The 21,362-nt window shown below is 47.6% G+C and overlaps 1 pseudogene across 1 annotated transcript in view; it reads right to left on the reverse strand.

Moving 5' to 3' along the window:
* Nucleotides 1-5,484: 5,484 nt before the first annotated feature.
* The window catches only part of LOC309621894 (cytochrome c pseudogene), a 94,151-nt pseudogene continuing 78,273 nt past the window's right edge, over nt 5,485-21,362 (reverse strand). The window contains exon 2 of the transcript in view: nt 5,485-8,500. The product of the transcript in view is annotated as a cytochrome c pseudogene (transcript). The remainder of the gene's footprint in view (nt 8,501-21,362) is intronic.

A 21,362-nucleotide genomic window follows, 5' to 3' on the forward strand; every position in this document is an offset into this window, starting at 1 on the left:
CAACAGAAGTATGAAGTGGATTTAGTTCCCATTTTACAGAAAGGGAGACTGAGGCTCAGAGAGTTTAAGTGATTGGAAGAGACAGGGTCAGGATTCAACAGGGCCAGAGCTGGCTGGTTTGCAGAGCACTGTCCAAGGCAAACTGGGCTCTCCCCCTCCCCCCGTGCATTGAGTGGCAGCAAGGGCTGTGTCAACGAAGAGAGAATTGATCCTATGGCCCAGTGGCTTTGCTAAGACCTGAGGCCAGGAGCCACAGGGTGCCAGCTGGGCAAGGAGTCCAGCTGAATCCAGGGAGGCTATTTTCATGTCCCGTGTGTGCTCAGAAGCTGTAACTGTGCTGTCTGCTTCCATCATTGGTTTATCCCCCCAGAACGCCCCCAACCCGAGCTAGAAGCACTGGAGGCAGTGTGGCCTGAGTCCCTGCCACAGGGTCTCCCTCCAGGCCTGACCCCTGGGGAGGGGCGCTGTCCACTGCCCTGTGCTGGGCAGCTCACCTGATCAGAAGGTCCCTTCTCCTGAGCTGAACTCTGCCTCCTGGTGGTTCCTCTTGAAGATCCCAGCCCCACATCCAGGGACAACACAGAACAAGCGGAACCACCCCCCCCGACAGCCTCCACGCAGCATCAACCATGGCAACAGCGCCGGCAATAAGAGCTATTTACTGAGTGCTCACCACCTACCGGGCGCCACGCAAAGGGGTTCACTCGGATCATCTCATCGAGTCTCATGACAGCCTGTGAGGTGGGGGCAGCTATTGTCCAACTGTGCACATGGGGAAACTGAGGCTCATTGAGGCAGAAAGGTTTGCCGAAGATCATGCAACATGAGTGCTCGAGAAATAGTACCCTCTCCCCCCTTTCCCCTCCCTTGGATCCTGCTGACACCTTGCTGGTGTCCCTTTCTGAATTCTCCTGAAATCCTAGAATAGCCCTTGGGCTGTCAATTCAACCAAATCTGTAACCTCATCCACCCCTGGATTCTCTTCCCGTGAAATAATGAATGTCATTATGATGCAAGCCACTTTGATTGGGGTCTTATTGATTTGGAGTCTGAGCAACATTACATTACAGACACAAGGTTCATGATAACGCAAAGGACTGACATGACTGTTGAAAGAGATTATCAATGAAGTAGACACATAGCCAGGAGACATAGAGACACCAGGGTAATTCTGACCTCTTGCGCCAATGCCCCCTGCTGTCTGCATTCCCTTTCACAGCTCTCCAAGCACATTTTGCTCTGGACAACCCCACTCACCCTTTACAGGGTATGCTCAGAGAGGTGAGGTCACCTGACTAAGATGACTCAGCTAGTGAGGGGCAGAGCCTGGGAGTCGACCCACTTTGGTGACAAATAGGGAGCATTTCCCGGCACCATGGTCTTCAACTGGGCCAATATTGCTGGTCCAATTAGATTGGTTCAATCTAATTGTGTGGATTACAGAATGACAATGTCAACTGAATGCACTCATCAGACAAGCCCCTGCTTCTCCCTTAAATAAGAGAAAGTGAGAGGTGGAAACTGAGGCAAATGCTTCTGGATAATAGTCCCAAGAGTGTGGCGGCTCCTACTTGAAGAGTCAGTAGGAAAATTGGAAGGGGGAGATGATGATGCCCTCATTACCCCAACTATTAATGTTACATCATTCATGGTCACTGACCACAGGCCATGGTAGAGGTGAGGGGGGCTAAACTTCTACCCAAGCCCCTAGCCAACTGTAAGCCCACCCCTTCCCTCTATTCGAGAGAGCATGGGAACACAAGGGAACAGGCAAGGGAGACAGAGTTAATGCAGATCCCGAGAGCACCCACTCAGACCTTCCTGGAATGGGGGTGAGCGGTTTCCCAAAAGAGAAAGCACTTTGGCTCTCTGTGTCCTGAAAGGATTGATCTTTCCCTGTTTATGCTGAGGCTCAAAGGGCCAAGTTTAATCCAGAGAAGGCTTTACACTTGGTTATTAGACAAGAGTGAGGTCAACAAGGGCTAATGGGGACTATTTCCATCCATGCACATGGTCACAGCAGCGGCCAAGAAACACAGCGGTGTTAGCAGCCAAGGTCTGTCCGGGACTCGGGCCTCAACACCAGGAGTGTGAACCGGGGGCATCGCCGCAGCCAGTGTTTTGCTCTGGATTCTTTCTTTCCCCCACGGACTGCAGTGAATCTGGCTCTGACATAAGCGAATCCAGATGTGTGGGAACACAGTTGGTTGAAGACAGCAAAAGAATCGCAGTGGCCTCAGCTCTCTCTAGAAGTGGAGAATGTTTTAGGAGACTGCCGGACTAGGGCTCACACTTCCCTGTTCAAATGCCTGCAAAGGCTTCCTGCAGCCCTGACTGGAGAGACAGCCTGGGCCAATGTTGCTCCAGCCCCACCTTACCCTGCTCCCCTCACTTTATCTCCTCCAGCCACATTTGCCTCCTGGTCATGCTAACCTGCCCACCCCAGGGCCTTTGCACATGCTGTTCTTTTTGCCTAGAATGCTTTTTTCTTCCCACTTACCTGAGAAACTCGCATTCATCACTTGCTCAAGACAGCCTTCCCTGAACCTTTACTAGAGCTATAGCTGTACATAGATGATTTACTTTTTTTACTGTCTGCTCCCACTGTAGTCTAAGCTCCAGGAGGGCAGGAACCATATCTGATTCTTCTCTCTGTTGTATCCCCAACCCCTAGCACAGGTCCTGTCACAGAGCAGGTAGCCAGTAAATACTGAGTGAGTGAGTGAGCGAGTGAGCGTGTGAATAAACAAGGAGTTTCAGCAGTGTTTACCATAGATGTATAAGGCTCTGTCGATGTAAACGTTACCTAATTATCCAAATGTTCGGGGGGGGGTCTCCCTAGTTTGAGGGATCCCAGAGCTAAGAGATGATCCAGAAGGCACTTTGAGAGATCCAAATTAAGGCAACAAAAGAACCACGTATCAGTGTCAAGTTTGAGAAACATGGAGTGGAAAGCAGGTCTTGGGGGAGGGAAAGAAGGTGGAGAGGACAGAATGGACCCAGCTCCTTCCTCTCGCACTACCAGCTCCACCCCAACTCCCAGAAACACCCCTCATCTACATGCCTGAGTGGGACGGGTCTGCCAGTGCCCCCCCAGCAGATTCTCCCATCTTCCTTTAATAACTGAACCTCAAATCTCGGCTTTGTCCGTGGCTGCTCAGACTACATCTCCCAAGACTAAGAAAAACTTTGCCTCAGCCCATTACTGCTGCCTTGACTTGGGCACAGCCAGCCCACAGAGCAAGGGAAAGGGAAGGAAGGAAAATTTATGGCACCACTGATGGGGATGATGGTTATGAATGGGGGGGTGTCCAGCCACCCACCCATGGCACCCGCCGATTGAAGCCTCGGGCAGGTGGGCTCAGGGGCCAAGTCCTCCTCACTGCAGGGTTCCCTCTGGCCCCCCCCACCAGGCCTAGTGGAGTCATCAAATAAATCCAACATTAAGAAAAGGGGGGCAGGGGCGGGGGACTCAGCAGACACTTTCCTGAAATTCAATGGTAATAAAAGAGAAAAATGGACCCACTCGCTCTAGACAACCAGTGCCAGAAAAGTAATTATCCCACTTTCTGGTCCTCTGCGAGGATGCCGGTGGCAGAGGCACCTGCCCAGGTAATTCATCAGCCTCAGATTTATGGACTCCCCGGGAACCCAATGCACAAAGACTCCTCTCCAGCTCACTTGGAACAGTGCTATTTAGATTTTGTCAAGATTATTGCTCTTCTCTGCCATCCCTGAGTGGGGAGGCAGGCACCATAATGGGTGGCACAACTGAATATCGATTTGCCAGCACCAACCCTGAAGAAAAATCGCTACAAATGAGCCAGTTGTTGCCAACTGCCCAAGCCCTCCGCAGGGCCGTGGTTTCCCCGTGAGTCACTGAGCTGCCGCTGTCACACCAGGCAGACAGAGAGCCCAGCTGCGTGATCATAGGGGAATAAGGTGTTGTATAGAAAGTACCACAAGCCTCAGTTTCTTCATCTGTGAAATGGGAATCACAGCACATGCTGATGAGGGCTCTCATCTTCTTTATTGCTTAAAAAAGTTTTTAAGATGAGCATATATTTCTTTTGTACGGAGAAAACTAAGCACAACGAAACATAGATAAAATGAAGGTGTAGTACACACCCAATTGATGTGCAGTGAGAGCTGAATTAGATGATACTCACGGCGCCCACCGCACAGGGCTGGGCAGGTGCTGAGTGCACAATGCCTGGGGCTGCCAGGCCGCTCTGATGACTGTGGCGGATGCTGGATGTGCCTGTCGCAAATCAAGGCTCTTGGCAGGGTGCTGCCTGTGACACTGAACAGGGAGGGTGAGTCCTCTGATTCATCCATCAAATAAGAAAGACACTGGCTTCCAGCCTAGAGGCAGCGGCATGGACTGCAGACCTTCTCATGCCATTTCCAGTCCCTGAAACCCCTGTTTGAGTCAACGAGGGGTTGGTGACCTTTGATGTCAACCCTTCAGGAGAACAAGACATGACCGCCGGGGTCTCTTCACTTCTCTGTGGTCCAAAGCCTTCACTCACCTGCTCACTCATTCATTCGTTCAGGCGCCCAGAAGCACTTATTTAGCACTTTATAAGCCATACCCTGGTCCTCCGGGAGCTCTAAGCCTGGTGGGTGAGGAATACGAGAGCAGGAGAGTCTGGTGCAGTGGGAGGTGCCGGCGGCAGGGATGTGTGGGATCTGGGGGAGCTCCGAGCAGGGCTTGTGTGAATCTGCCTGGGGAGGTCGGGCAAGCTTCACAGAGTGACATTGAACTGAGGGGGGAGGGGGGGAGTTTGTTGGGATGTCATGGTGGGAAGGGCACACCAGACAGAGGGAACAGCATGTGCAGAGGCTCAGAGGCTGGGAAGCATCTGGCCTGTTCAAGGAGGAGCACATGGTCTGGAATGGCTGGAGGATGGGCTGTAACTTTAAGGGGTGGAGCAGAGGTGAGAGACGAAGCTGGAGAGGCTGGTGCCTGGCAGACAGTTATGTCACCTCTCAGAGCCTCAGTTTCCTCATCTGTAAAATAAAGGCAATAACAGTTCCATCCTCATAGACTTAAATGAGAAGAAGCATAGCATTGTGCGAAGCACACAGTAGGCACTCACTAGTTGGTCCCCATCACTGGTCTGACAGGTATTGAGCTCCCCCTCAGCCTCTCTCAGGTCCTCCCTCTGGCTGCCCTGTCTCCCCATCCTGGGACCCGCCCCAACTTGTGCTCCAGGCCTGATGTCGCCCCAAGGTTCTGAGTAGCTCTAGCCCAGCTCCAGGCTCGGCCACAAGCTCAGCGCCTGGCACAGGGTGGGCACTTGTGCACGTGGGTGAGCAGTCCTGTCGGGACAGCGTCCTCCTCCAGCTGCCCAGAGCTGCCCATGCCTCAGCCACTGCCCTTTTCTGTGACCAACCCCACCCCCTGCCCCCCCACACCCCACCCCTCCCCCTGCCCAGGGCACCATCCCAGCCTGCAGCCCTGCTCATGGTTCCTGGGACCCACATCTGGGATCTGCTGCATCCCAAAGGCCCCTATGAAGGGCACACCCATGAGATCCACTTCCTGTGGCTCCCACCTTTCTAAACTCTCTTGTCTGACAGGACAGCCTTGTAATTTATCTGGGGCCTCCAAGGTTAACTGTACTCTGAGCTGCAACCAGCTGGTGTCTGGGCTTTGGGAAACCTGGGTCTTCTGAAGCCAGGCTGGGGGCACAGAACATGCCAAAGTGAAGCCCTCCTGATTTCCTGATTCTGCCCGGTCTTAGAATGAGGTCACTTCCAGGAAAAAGAAACTGAGAGAAAGAATTAACAGCCAGACTGGTAAAAATAAAACATGAACATATGGCCATTCACAATAACATCATAAATAAGAAAATACTTAGGAATAAATTTAACAAATGAAGGGCAAGACCGTGCACTGAACACTATGAAACATGGCTGAGATCAATTAAAGAACATCTAAATAAATGGAGAGATATTTCATGTTCATGGGTTGCAAGACTCCACATTGTCAAGTTGGCAATTCTCCCCAAATTGATCTACATATTAAATGCAATCCTTATAAAAATCTCAGCAAGCTTTTTTATAGAAATTGACAAACTGACTCTAAAATTTATATGGAAATTCTAAGGACAGAGAATAGACCAAACTATCTGGAAAAAGAACGAAGTTGGAGGACTGATACTACCTGACCTTGAAACATATTATAAAGCCATAGTAATCAAGATAGTGTGGCATTGGTGCAAGATAGGCATATAGATCAAAGAAAAGATACTGAGTCCTAAAGTAAGCCATTAAATGTATAGTGAATTGTCTTTTACCTAAGGTCCAAAGACAATTCAATGTCTTGTTGAATTGTCAAGGCACGTTTGACCATTTGTTCAAACTTGTCAACCAATGATGCTGGGGCAGTTGGCTACCCACGTGAACTTAAACCCTCACTTCATTCCATACACAAAAATTAACCCCAAATGGATTAAAGCCTTAAATATAAGAGCTAAAACCATAAAACTCCCAGAAGAAAACAAAGGAATACATCTTCGTGACATTGTGTTAGGCGAAGAATTTTTCGTCTTTTTGGAAGAGACCAAAAAGAAAATCCATAAAAGAAAAAAAAATCAGCAAATTTACTTTATCAAAATTTTAAAAATTTGTTTCAAAGAACACCATTAAGAAAATGAAAAGACAAGCCCACAGACTGGGAGGAAATATTTGTAAATCACATACTGATTAAGGTATTGTATCCAAAATATATCAAGAACACTTAAAATTCAATAATAAGAAGACAAAGAACTCAATTTAAAAATAGGCTAAAGACTTGTGTAGACATTTCACCAAAGAAAATACATGGATGGCTAATTAGCTCATAAAAACATGCTTAACGTATTCAGCTAATGAGATTAGTCATTAGGTAAATGCAAACTAAAACCAGCAGTGAGATACCAATTCACACCCACTTGAATGACTATACTTTTTAAAAGGACAATATCAAGTGTTGTTAAAGAAGTAGAGAAATAGAAAGTCTCTTATACTGCAGGTAGGAATGTAAAATGGTATAATTACTTTCGGGAAACAGTATGGCAGTTTCTTAAAAAGCTAAACATAAACTTACCATAATACCCAGCAATTCCATTCCCAGGAATCTTCCTAAAAGAAATAAAAACCCTATGTTCACAAAAAGATCCATATGCAGACGTTCATAGCAGCATTATTCATGACAACCAAAACGCAGAACAACCCAAACGTCCGTCAAATTCGAGTGGATACATAAATGTGAGTATCCATCCAGTGGATACCACTCAGCAATAAAAACGAAGAACTACTGACACATACTACGCATGAATGACCTCAAATATATTATGCAAAGAAGCCAGATGCAAAAGACTACATACAGTAAGACTCCCTTTATATGAAGAGTCCACCAAAGGCAAACTTACAGAGACAGAAATCAGACCTTGAATGCCTAGGACATTATGTGTGTTTGGAGGGGAGGGGAAGGTGGGGATTAACTGCAAGCAAACACAAGGGAACTTTTGGGGTGATAGAAATGTTCAATAACTGGATTTCGGTGATGGTTACACAACTCTTGTTTGTGTGTGTGTGTGTGTGTGTGTGTTCAATATTCTTCGATATTATACATAAGCTACATTAAAATGCCTTTCATTAAATAAAAGGCAACATTTTAGATACAGGGAATTTTAATTAAATAGGCATAGTTAAGACCAAAAAGATAAAGTAGACATTGCCAGCTTATCTTCAACCCTTGCCTTAACAGGCTGATAAACACAACTTGAAACATACAGGTGAGTCTTGCTCTGTTTTATGAAACAATAAAGGAATCTCCTCAATACTTAAATATGTTAATATAACCTGTTGTATAGATCTACCTATAAAACCAAACTCCTATAGGTTTTGAGATGGCATTCACCATCTCTGTGAAAAGTTGAACATTACTAATCAAATTCAATCATATCTTTAGAAGGAGAAAACAGTGACAGCCCTTGCTGAACCAGAATTACTATCAAAATTCAAAAAGCTGATCATCGTTTAGCCACAAGCCAGTCCTATTTAAATCAGGACTGTCCAACAGAAATATTCTATCAGCCATTCACCACCTGAATTTTGGTATATGAGATCAGTTTAGATACGGTATGCATAAAAAGGTCATAGACATTTCTGTGTTGTAATAAATAGGGCAGTAGCCACCTATTACTCATTAGTAGCTTTTTTGAGAGAAGTTACTAAGTCTACGCTTTCTGCCTTCTTAATGCCAGTGAAGATTACTTTTGTTCCAGGAATGTACTACTTAGGATTCTCCAAATACTCCCCAGTGATGCCTTTGTTCTTGTTGACATCTGCGTAAGAGAATCCAGGGTCCTGAACTGTCTTTCGCCCAAATAGAGCATGGAGGTTTGGTCCAGTCTTGTGCTTGCCTCCCTTTTCCACGGTAGGGCACTGGACACACTGCTGAAAAATCGTCTTGCCCTTCTCCACATCACCCACTTTGAAATTGTTCCTTTGTCATATGTGATACGAAAGTTCCAATACAAGTTGGATGTCCACTTTCTCCACAACTCTTGAAGTTTACTAAAAATCACGGAATCATACTCTTAAAATGGGTGAATTTTATTATAACTTATATGTCAATAAAACTATTTAAAAGAAACAACTACATGGGAATGCCCCACAGAGCTGGCTAAATGAGGAAGACAATAGGTGATGGACGCAGTTCTCTGCCAGCTCCCATTTCCTTCTGAGAAAAGAAGAGGGAGCTGGAGAGTGGTCTTAGTGTTTTGGACCAGTCTTAGCAGGAACAACTCCCACAGCTCTTAGAATAAAGGCCCAACTCCATCCTGGCCAGGTCCTGCCCTCTCCAGCATCAGTTCCCAACACTCTCCCATGCCTTATGTCCTCCCCAAATACACTGGCCTTCTTTCAGGACTTCATATTGATGTAGTCCTTCCCACCACAGGGCCTCTGCATGTGCTGTAACCCCTACCAGAAACACATTTCGCTTTCTGCCTAGGCACCTTCTACTCAATCTTCAGACCTCAGCTCCATTGTCTCTTCCTTTGGGAAGCCTTCCTTGATTTCCTGAGCTTGGTCAAATTCCTCTATGAATTGGTATCATAGATCCTTTCTCCCTATATAATTTACCACAGTAGCAACTTTTTATTTATTTGTGATATCATGACTCATGTTAGACCAGTTACCATGAAGATAGGAAACATGTCTAATTTGCTCACCATTGTATCCCAGGGCCCAGCACAGTGCCTGCCACATAGTAGATGCTCAGTTAATTGTTAATGACTTGCTGAAAGTTAAAATTCTAAACTTCTTAAGATCAGGGGATTGTAGTATTCAAAACTTCTGTCATTTTGAGATATAACAACTCAATACATTATGCAATTATTATGTTCCTGAAATATTTCATGTGCCAGAGAGCAAAAAAATCTACAAAAAACTAGTAAAACCTGACCTTGAAGTTTACGGTTTCATCATTTAAGGAGCTTTTTTCTCTTCTCTAGCCAGGCTGAACAAGAAAACAGGAGAGAATGTACAAATTACCAATATCAGAAATGAAAAAATGGTCATCAGTACTGATCCCATGGACATCAAAAAGATACTAAGGGAATAATAAGGGAACAAATTTATACACACAAATTTGATAACTTAGCTGAAATGGACCAGCTCCTTGAAAGACACAAACTACCAACACTCACAGAAAAACAAATAGATAACCTGCGTAGCCCTTCAGCTATTAAAGAAATCGAATCAATAATTCTTTTAAAGTCTTCCAAAAAAGCAAACAACAGGCCCAGATGGTTTTGCTGGTGAATTCTACCAAACATTTAAGGAAGAAATATTACCAATTCTCTACAATCTTTTACAAAAAATAGAAACAGAGGGAACACATCTTAATTCATCCTATGAAGTCAATAGTATCCCAATACCTAAAAAAAAAAGACATAATAACAAAAGAAAACTACAGATCAATATCTCTTATGAACAGACACAAAAATTATCAAGAAAATATTAGCGAATCAAATCTGACAATGTATAACAAGGATGAACATGTCAACCAAGTGGATTTTATTCCAGGTTTATGGGCTAGAAGACTCTGTATTGTCAAGAACTGTTAACATTTGAAAATGCAAGGATAGTTCAACATTTGAAAATCAGTCAGTGTAATCCACCATAGCAAAAGGCTAAAGAAGAAAACTCATACAATTATATCAACTGATGCAGTAAAAGCATTCAACAAAATCTAATGCCTATTCATCATCATTCCAAAAAAACAAAAAACAAAAACCTCTCAGCAAACTAGGAATAGAGGAAAACTTCTTCAACACAATAAAGAACATCTACAAAAAACCTACAGCCAACATCATATCAATACTTAATGGTGAGATTAAGATCAAGAATAAAGTAAGGATGTCTTCTTTCTTATCACTCCTATTCAACATCATACTGGAAATCCTAGCTAGTGCAATGAGACATGAAAAAGAAATTAAAAGCATATATATCATAAAGGAAGAAATAAAACTGTCTTCATTCATAGTTGGCATGGTTTTTTACAGAAAATCACCAAAATTCTGCAAAAAAAACACCTAAAATAAGTATAGCAAGGCCACAGGATACAAGGTTAATATACAAAAGTCTATTGCTTTTCTACATACCAGCAATGAACAAATGGAATTTGAATTTTTTAAATACCACTTACAATAGCACCAAAAAACCAAAGAACTTAGGTATATATATAACAAAATATGTTCAGGATCTATATACTAAAAAAACACTGATAAAAGAAATTTTTGAAGGTCTAAGTAGAAGAGACAGTCCATATTCATGAACTGAGACTCAATATTGTTAAGACATCAATTCTTCCCAACTTGACATATAGACTCAATGCAATACCAGTCAAAATCCCAGTAAGTTATTTTGTAGATATTGACAAGCTGATTTATGTGGAAACATAATACTGAAAAAGAACAAAGTTGGAAGACTCACATTATCCAATTTCAAGATTAACTATAAAGCTACAGTTTTCAAGACAATGAAAGTTAGACACTTAGATCAGTGGAACAGAATAGAGAGCCCCAAAATAGACCCACATAAAAATAGTCAACTGGTTTTTTACAAAAGGGCATGGCAAGTCAATGGAGAAATAATAGTGTTTGCAACAAATGGTGCTGGAAAAATTGTATACCTATTTGCAAAAACAAATGAACCCAGGCACAGACCTTACATCTTTCACAAAAAATAACACAAAATTGATCATAGACCTAAACGTAAAATACAACCTATAAAATTTCTAGAAGAAAACATAGGAGAAAATCTAGGTGACTTTGGCAGCTATTCCCCCTGCCATCCCTCAGCTACCCTTCTGTGTATAGTTATGCCCCTTCTGGCTGCCCCACCAGCCTGAGAGATGTTGAAGATAAACACAGCCAGACATTAGTTACAGCAGTGAAAATAGAATTTATTCAATAATTACTGACACTAAGGGAAAGAGCTGAGCTCTACCCCAATCTGTGCAGAGGTGATTGGGTGTTTTAAAGGGAGAATGATGAGGAAGAGAGGCAATGGCAGGGTCTTGAGCAGAGTCAGGAAAGTGAAAAATTACAAAGAGTGGGAAGGAAGGTTGGTCCATGTAAAACCCATCTGGGTTTGCTAAGTGGCACTCATTGAGGTAGGCTCCTGCCCTCCCATGAAGATTGGGAGACAGCAGCTATATCTTCAGGTGTTGGCTGGAACAAACAAAACTTCTTTTGGCATCCTTGAACTTTGTCAGGCAGGCTCTTTAAGAGGGGCTAAGGACATCCTAGGGATGTGGCCTTGAGCTGTTAGAAACTGTTAGTGTTTTGTTCAATTCTTTAGAGCTAAGGTTAGGCTTAGTCAAAAGGAGGGTTCAGAGGAACCAGGCTGGAGTCCAATCAAGGAAAGAATTTTTGTCAGAAACCAGGGGCATTTATTCATTCTGGGCTGTCAGTTCAATCTGCTTATGGCGCTTAGGGTTTTGTTAAATTTCCTGTGGCATCAGCTGCCCAGGTAAGTTCTTCTTAAAAGCCTTCTCTGTAAGAGAGTTGACAGTGCCAGTTTCCCTTGGAACATGGATCTTATTCATCTCTGTCCCCCCACAGTGCCAAGCACAGCACCCAGCTCTTAGTAAGAACATGGGAAAATACTGGTTGAATTGGACAGAACTTGAAACAGAAATTGAGAAGGTTTTTAAGGGTTGCATTGGAGCATAAAAGAAACGGGTTTATAAATCAAAATCATTTTCTGTAGCTCTCTGGAGAGTGTAGCATTTCAAGGAAGGCTTTGGAAATCTTTTGTAAAGTGTGGAACTGCTTTCTATTGAAAATAGTTCTGGCTTGTAAGGGTGTTTCACACACACGCATGAACTTGTGTGCACAAATTATAGAGATAATATATGATTTTTGGTAGAAAGAAAGAGAGAGAGAAGAAGGAGGTAGGTAGGAAGAAAGAAAGGGAAGAAGGGAGGCAGGAGACCAGGAAGGTAGGGAGGGAGGGAAGAATGAATAGACAGCTGGATGTATAAGCCTAAAGTTCAGGGAGAAGTCCCGGTTGAGATGTACATTTGGGAGCCATCAGCATATGAATGGCATGTAAAGGCCACAAGTCTGGTGAAGTCCCGAAGGGGGTGAGGGGGGATAAGGAGAAGAGAACCAATGGCAGAACTCTGGAATAACTCAAGGGTTACAGGTTGAGGAGCCAAGAAAGAACAAGCAAAGGAGATGGAGGAGGAGTAACCAGGGAAGCAGAAAAAAACAAGAGAGAGTGGGATCCCAGAGCAGAGAGGAGGGAAGGTTTGAGAGCCATGAGCAACTATTCCAAATACTGATAGGTCAAATGTCATTGAAAGTTGACCATTGGGTTTATCAGTGCATAGGTAATTGATGACCTTGACAAGAGCAGTTATGGTGGAGTGTGAGGGGATGAAATCCAATTCGAGTGCAGTGAAAAGAAACTGGGAGGAGGGGAATTAAAGATAGTAATAATCCTGACTTTTGTTTTATTGTAAAGGGAAACAAAAGTAGCAGAAGAGGTTGGATATTGACTTGTTTCTATTTGGGGGGGATTAGAGAATTAATGGTGTGTTTGTACACTAATTGAAATGATCCAGAAGAGTTGGGAACATTACTGATGTAGGCAAAAAGGGAAGGGATCTCAGGCACAAATGGCTTGGATAAGGGACATAGAGTTCATGTAATGAGAGGGCCTCAATGCATGAGGAACTTTCCTGAGAGTCTCCCACACAGGCACATATCCTTCCAGATACTCACTTATCTGTATACAAACCAAGATTATTAGAATCTTGATAATGCTATTTGTATTTTTCATCAGTCTACTTTCTTTATTCAAAAACACATCATGGACATTTTCCCAAGTCAGATCGTAGAGGCCAAATTCAATCATTTTAATGGCTGCTCCGTACTCAATGGTATGGATATGCCATAATTTAAGTAACCAATCTCCTACTGATAGACATTTAGATTTCTCCAATTTTGCTATTACAAATAACATCGTAGTGAAGATCGTTGCATAGCTTTGTACTCTAGCGTATTTCAGAATGATCAGCTCCTAGAAGTTAAATTGCTGAGACAAAGGACACGTGCATTTTGAATTTTGATAGACACTGCCCAACTGTCTTCCGCTAAGGTTACCCCAGTGACTATCCCACCAGCAGGATGTGAGAGAGGGAGTGTAACACCAGGGGATTGGTTTGAGTTTGGACTTTCCATAGCAGACTTGATTAAGGTAGTTCAGCCTGAAAGTACGTCTGTGTCAGAACCATAAGTGATAAACAATTGCCCTCTCATCTTCAGCCCGCAGGAATGTGCTGACCCCAGCTGGTCTGGGGAGCTGGAGAAGCGGAGAATTGGGACGGTGAGAGAGGAGAGAGCGGACAACGCGGGGCAGGAGGGCAGACCTGGGGAGCTGCAGGGAGCCGGGCTCTAGCCTGATTCCTCAAGCCACTCCTGTGGGGTCCCGGGCAAGTGGCTCAGCCTCTCACTGCCTGATCGCAACAAACATGTTTGCGTGGATCCAGGGAGGTAGCAAACATGAAAATGAGATTGTAGATGTTGGGGCGGAGACTGCAGGCTGCCCACCGATAGTCACCCTCTTCTTTCCTCCTAACACGACCCCTACTTTGTCCGGGACAACAATTTCCCCTACTTAGAAACATTGCATTTCCCGTCCTTCTGCAGGCTGTCATGTGACACAGCTCCCACCAATGAGACGGGGCAGAGGTGGCTGCAGGGCATTCTGGGAAATTCCCTGGAAGGGCAGGGGCCTCTGGCTTCTCCCAGAGGACCGCCAGCTGCCCAGCCTGAAAGGAGGCCCAGGTGGAGCAGCCACGCTGTGACCTCAAGGGCGTCCACACACCCTGAGGACACTGAGGGGAGATAGAGGAGGAGGCTGGCCAGATGGTATCTTGGAGCTGCTGGGCTTTCACCACCTCCCACCCCAGTGATTCATTGAGTGAATCCCGCCTCACTGAGTGAGAAAAATAACCCCTGACTTGTCTAGAGCTCCACTGGTCGGGTTCCAGTTACTCTCAGGAAGGCCATTCCCAACTGTACAAGTGGCAGCGTGCAGGGTGACAGGGTACCAGACTGGACTCCAGGCACACTGGCCCACCCCCTCTTCACCACTGACCAGCTGTGTGAGGGAGCCCAGAGGGCCGGGCCCCTCTGAGCCCCATTATTTCATCTATAACTAGGGCAACAGTTACAGGGACTCCAGCCTTGCAGGGATCAAGGAGGATAAGTGACACAAACTCTTTGAAGGCTTCTGTCCTGAGACACAGGGGGCTGGCCCTGATCTCTGACTGGTGGGCAGCTGACCTTGGACAACCCCCAACTGCTTTCTAGCCCTCATTTGTTTCATGTTTAACTAGGACAGTGGATACACCTTGCAAAGTGTGATACTGTTTAAGGGAGAGAGGTTGTCCGTGTGTAAATATGTGGATGGTTGATAGTCCCCATCAGAGGTCACAAGAAGGGCGGCTCAGGGCTCATGCAACCAGCAAGGCCAGTGGGGTGGTGGGAAAGCATCAGACTGGGAGCCAGGGGCCCTTCTACCTGGATCGCTCTGCCTGCATTAGAATGTCCCTCCTCTCCTGGGCCTCAGTTTGCCTCCTATAAAATGCAAGGTTTTGGCTAGATGGCCATGAAGAGTCTCACCATTTTTCATACTCTTGGAGTTAATTTTTCTGCTTTCACAGACCTGCAGGGAGGCAGGGTCAGGTGGCAGAGGTTGGGGTCAGCTACCGATCAGGAGTGTGAAACGTGAAGCGCCCCAGGATCCTCTGAGAGAGTCTCCAGCAGGGCGCAGCTGGGTGTATCTACGGAGACACCTGCCCATGCTGGGGGGTTGGGGGCAGGGAGGTGATGAGGGACCCGTTTTTCCACGCACCCAAGGCAGGATGGACTCTAGCCCATGTAGGCTGTCCTGCCTGGTTTGAGTGAGAGCCAGGCTTGCCTTGCACAGCGTTTACTGTAATTCAGCAGCACCTCTGAACAGATGGACACCGGCTGGAACGACCTCTGCCTGGGAAGACCTGAGTCTTCTACTAATGAGCCATGTGACCCTGAGAGAGTCACTTAACCTTTCTGGGTCTGTTGCCTTATCCCTAAACATAAGGATGTCACACCAGGTGCTTTTGAAGATCCTTCCAACACTAAAATATAGGATTCTGGATTTAGGATAATACTACTCACACTCTAATTAGACTACTGGGAAGATGAAGTAAGATCAGCCATGCTTCATGGATATTAGGCTTTTCTCCCACTATTCCTCTTGATTTTATACATTAGCTATTCTTGCCCTCTACCCTAACCCAGTGGAAGATATCTGTAGGCTGTTGCCATCCAGTATTCTGTCACCCTTTTACTAGTAAAGCTGTAACTTCCCCCAGAATTTCCCCCTCCCCTACTCTCAGCCCATCCCAGGCTTAGGCTGGATCAACCCCACCTCCAGATTGCAGGATTTTTCTTGATTGGATTAAGCCAATCACCACATTCCTTCCCACTGACCCAGATCGGTTCGGGGATAGGTGTGTGACCCTTGGAGCCAATGGGAATCGGCCCAGGACTTTTGATTAGTTGTTGAGGAAGCTCTTTCTTCTCTGCTGGACTCCAGTCTGGATGGAAAACCATCTGGCCTCCAAGAAGGGGGATCTGAGCATGGCCTTGCATGGGGGAGAGATGCTAAAAGATGGGAGAACACCCTGGTGGCATCATTTGAGCCCCTGCAACAAGGTGGAACTAAAGGTTCATCCCTGAGCTTGTCAGTGGCATAAAACCAATAAATCCCTTCTGAGCTCAAGCCAGGTTTAGGCACTGAGGTTCCTTTCACAGGAGGTGAAAGAGCCTAATGGCTGCCTCCCCTCCAGCATCTAAGTCTCCAAGCTGAGACCAGCACAAAACTTTGCTGTGTCAGCCTCTCCCCCAAGGGTGTGAGTCAGGTTCATCTCCCGCTGCCCCTTCTCCCCGTTTTCTTCCCTCCCAAGGAGGAAGCTGCAGAAACCACCCCGTAATGGCATCTCCAAGGGCGAGGGCACATTATCCCCAGACTCTAATGAACCGATCAGCCTTGTCACCGCCAGACCTGCATCACGCGGCGACCGTGAGGGCTGCTGACTCACCCTGTGGGTTCCTGGTGCTGACTTGCCTTCTGGCAGGAGGCGGGTTTGAGCTGGGAAGCCACAGGTCGTATTTAAGGTGGGGGTTGGACGGAAGCATTCACACAGAACTCTTTAGAGTCAAGGCTCTGGGAGGGCTCTTAGAAGTGCCTTGTTCTGCAGACGTGCAGAGAGGTCACATGACTTGCCCAGGGTCTCACACAGTGATCTGGAGACTGAGTTGGGCCCAGAACCCAGATCTCGCTGTTCTGAGTCCAGTTGCTCCTTTCACTCTGCCATGGCTTCTTCCCAGGATGCGATCTGTTTCCTCCCCGGGTCCTAAGCAGCCCCTCCCATAGAATCCTTGCTATCTCCCAGAGCCTACACTACACTGAACACCCCCAGTTATTCCATCAGCTGGCCCCGCATCGGTGGGTGCAGAGGGGATATGGATGTGTACCGCGGGGTCTGCTGCATTCATTCCCAGGGCCTGAGCTGAGCTCTGGGCTCAGGCACTGCCCCTCTTCTCAGATCTTATGGATGCCCTTCTTCACCCCGAGTCAGGATCTCCCCTCACCACCCACTCCCGGGCCCCACAGCGGGTGGAGCTCCGCCTGCCTGCAGGACACACCCTTGCTCTGTTTTGTTGCTGGAAGGCCTGGGCTGACCTTGCTGGCCATCTCTCACCTGCCCCAGTTTCTCTAAATGCTGTCTGGTCTCCTATCAGCCATGGCTGGGGCTGCCTCCAAAGCGCTGCTGTCTGTTTGAGCAGGAAAGTCTATTGCCCACATCCCTGAGTCTCCATGTCTGGTTGGCCTCGATGTAGACCCACTCTCCCACGGCCCAGTGGTGCCCAGAGCCTCTGCAGACAATCAGTGGTGGGACAGGGGAGGGCTGGAAGCCAGGGCTCCCCATCACCACCTCACCCAGCTCAGCAAGTCATCTGGCACCCAATTCAAGTCAACAGCCACTTATCTGAGCAGCTACTGTGCGCAGGCAGCGTGCTCAGAGCTTCCCACAGCCCCTCCTGTGACCCCCACAAGCGCCCTGTGAAGGAGGGTTCATCAGCTCCACCTTCCAAGTGGAGAAACTGAGGACCTGCCCCAAGGTCACCTGCCTAACCCTAAGACATCCTGAAGGGGATGCACACACATTCCCTCCCTCCCACTGCCCCTGCAGGGATGTGGTTTTCTGTAACCGCCAGGTACAACCCACTCTGCAGTCTCCCTTCTTAAATCCTTGGCCTTTGTTTACCTGGAATCATCCCACGGATCTCGCTGGGTAAATGTCAGAGACTGTCTCCTGGAACCAGAGGCCAGGACCAAGTGGCCAGCAGACCCCACAGCCCGGCTCCAGCGAGGGCCTTCTTCAACCACAGTCACCAGGGTGCTGCGTCTGCCCCACTTTGGACTTTGTGACAATCACAAGAGGGCTTGTTATCAGAACTGATTTGTGAGGGTTGAAAGGCTTCGGATGAAGATCTCTGCGATGCGACCGCTGGACTCAGGCAAAAATGCAAGGCCATCATCAGCTGTTTGGGTGAAACATGATGACTGTCATGAAATTTTAATTAAACTCTTACTGGCGTGAATAATTGAGCATGACGGTCAGGTGCACTGACTTCCTCAGGCCTGCTCTGGAAGGAGAGCAGGGGCAACCTCGGTGTCAGGTGCAGGGCTCTGGGGGAATCTGCAGGTGCCCCAGGTGCTGAGGGGGCAGCGACAGGACTTCACCCTCACCGGCCCCAGGAGCTGCCCCCATTATCTCTCACCTCAGGGGAGTCATTTTTCCCTGTTTCCTGCTCTGCTTGGCCCAGCAGGAAGCGGCAGGTGAGAGGAGCAGATGGTAGGAAGAGACGGAAAAGCAAGAGGGGTTGAGGGTTGCAGTCTGGATTGCAGCTGAGCCTCAGGTATAAATCGCGATTCTCCAGCTTGCTAGCTGTGCTATCTTTAGCAACTCACTGTACCTCTTTGAGCTTCAATTTCCTTAACTGAAAAATAAGGACCATAACTCCCATCATTTTAGAAATACTGATTATTTTCTCCTGACCCATCCCTCCCTGCTCAGCCCGCAGCCCCGAAGTTCCTCTCCCGCTCCCACACCACCAGCAGCCCTCAGCTGATTAACAGTATTGAGGTGCACACCTGGTCCACACTGGCCAAATTAGCAGATCTCCCCTCTCAGGAACCTCAGTTTGGAACATGGAGACAGAGTCACTAAACTGTGGCAGCCAGCTGTAAGAGGGGTAGCTCAGGGCAGGTAGGGGCCACCATTTTGGTGTGGCCATGGTGGGTCAGAATGGGCAGAGAAGACCCCACCCCCGGCCGTACCACGTACACATACATACTCATGAATGAGTACAAGTGAAAACTGGGGAAGTCTGAGTCAGATGGGTGGGTTGTATCAATGTCAGTCTCCTGATTGTGATATAGTCCTGCAGTTTTACAGGATGTTACCATTGGGGGAAACTGGACAAAGGGTACACACGATCTCTCTCATTCCTTTCTTTTTTTAAAATTCAGCTGAATGTCAATTCCCCCACAGGATGATGAATGCTTGCCCAGCTGGGGGCTGTGGTAGGATCCATCTGGCCAGTGTCACCTGATTGTGTGGGCAGGGCTCCCGTTAGATCCAGTGAAGAAGGAGCTTACCTGGACTGCCTTCTGTTGCCAGGTTGGGGCTAATAGAGGAACCGGGCCTGGGTCTCCTTCTTCTGTGGGTGGGTGGGATCTAAGACATCCTGCCGCCGTGTTGTGCCTCCAGTCTTGGGGCCCTTAACCCTCCTGCCTTCCTCTGTCCACTTTACAGAGTGCTCCTTTGGGTCTCGTGTCATTTCCAGCAACGATAGTTATGCTTAGTGGGGAGGAACAGGGAAAGACCTCTGCATTATTTCTTATAACTTCACAGGGCTCTTCAATTACCTCCCCCCACAAACAGGTTAATTTTAAAAATAAATTATATGCCAGAAAAAAATAAATAAATAAGACTAATACCGCCAATCTCATTGCATCACTGTGAAAATTAAGTAAATGAACATATGCAAAGGACTTAGACCATGCCTGGCCTGCAGGGGTACAAGGCGGATATTCATTCTTCTCCAGGAGTTTAGGAGGGTTATGTTCCTAAAGTTGTTTTGAAGTTCAGAATAGAATTTTCCCTAAAACTCTGTTATAGCCCGGGGTTGGACCAAAAGTCCTAATGGCTTCTACTACTACTAACCACGATAACAAGGCTTCTTTGGGGAAATGTAGTCCAAACGCCAGACACCAACAACACATCCTCCCTTCCCTGGGCCGTTCCCGAGAAATGGGGGGAAAAATTGGATGGGTACCCTAAGCAGAGAGAGCAAAGCAGAGTGAGACCAGGCTCTGTAGGCATAAGAACTCAGAGTCAGGGTCGACGGAGACCAGGAGCATGAATGTGCCTCCGATTCGCGTCCCTTTAGAACACCAGTGATACCGCCCACGGTTGGTTGGGGGCTTACTGTGCGCCAGGCTGTGTGGGCACCACCTCATTAATTCTCACCACCACTCTCCAAGGAAAGGACTGTGTTAACCTGTTTTGCAGCTGAGGGAACTGACACTGAGAAGTTAAGGAACGGAACTTCCCAAGGTCACAGCTTGGATCTAAATCCCAGACCTGTGGTGACTCCACCCCTGGCCCCTGACCACTGCCCTCACTGCCCCTCTACTCCTGGGTGTCCATCTGTACGGCTTTTAGGGCTCATGTCCTCAACCACCCTGTGAGGGAAGGGCTGTTTAAATCACTGTCCCCCATCTACAGATGTGGAAACTGAGGCCCAGAGAGGGAAGGCAACTTGCCCAAAGTCACACAGCAGGGAGTTGGGGGATCCCCGTGTGCCTAACTCCTCCTCTAGGGCTGCCTTGCCTGCCCCCCACCGCCCTCCCCACAACAATCCTCAGAGGAAAGCACAGACTGAGGCCCCCTTCTCCCTGGGGCGGGGGTGTCGTGGGCTCACAGAAAAGCCCCCATTTGTGGTCTCTCCTGTCCTGGTGGCCAAACCCCTCTTTCTAGGTCTGCACCACATCCCCCCTTATCGTCCCCCCACCGAGCCCCGGGGCTGTCACTTCCCTAATGTACCCGCTTTACTTATTACCTTCAAGGAAGACTTCATCCAGGAGGCAAACAGAGAACACCCGCTTCTGATGATCGAAGGCATCCTGCCTCCCTCGGATGCAAAGGGAGCCCCTGCAGTAACACACCATTAACCTCTGCCAGGGCTGGACAGCCCCCGACACCCCGACACGGTGCACCCCCGTGCCCGTGCCCGCAGGCGCTGGGCCAGTGTGGGGAGGGAGCAGGGGGTGGGGCTCGGCTTTCTACAGAGCCCAGGGGTCAGTCTAGGGCTCTGGGCTGCATAGCCAGGAATGGGGTGGGTGGGGTCCAGAGGAATCAGCACACAGCCAGTAGCAGCTCCAGGCTGTGGGAGGGATGTGCACAGTGGGCACCTTTACCCTCTGAGACCCAGTCACACCCAGCCTGGCCAGACCCATCAAGGGACCACTCCTGGATGTTCAGGCATCTCTAAGGACCCTGCTCCTAACCAGGCACTGTTCCCCGCTCACCCATCTGCCTTGACTGTGGGATTTAGCTTTCCTAGGCCTGGCTCTCAGCTTCCCCTTGGGCTCTCTGCTGTGGTACATTCCTCCTGCCCCAGTTCCATGACCTGTCCTGGATGGGAACTGTCCTCTGACCTGGCCCA

Source organism: Balaenoptera borealis (genome assembly GCF_965194805.1).
Source record: "Balaenoptera borealis genome assembly, chromosome: 1".
NCBI lineage: Eukaryota > Metazoa > Chordata > Mammalia > Artiodactyla > Balaenopteridae > Balaenoptera > Balaenoptera borealis.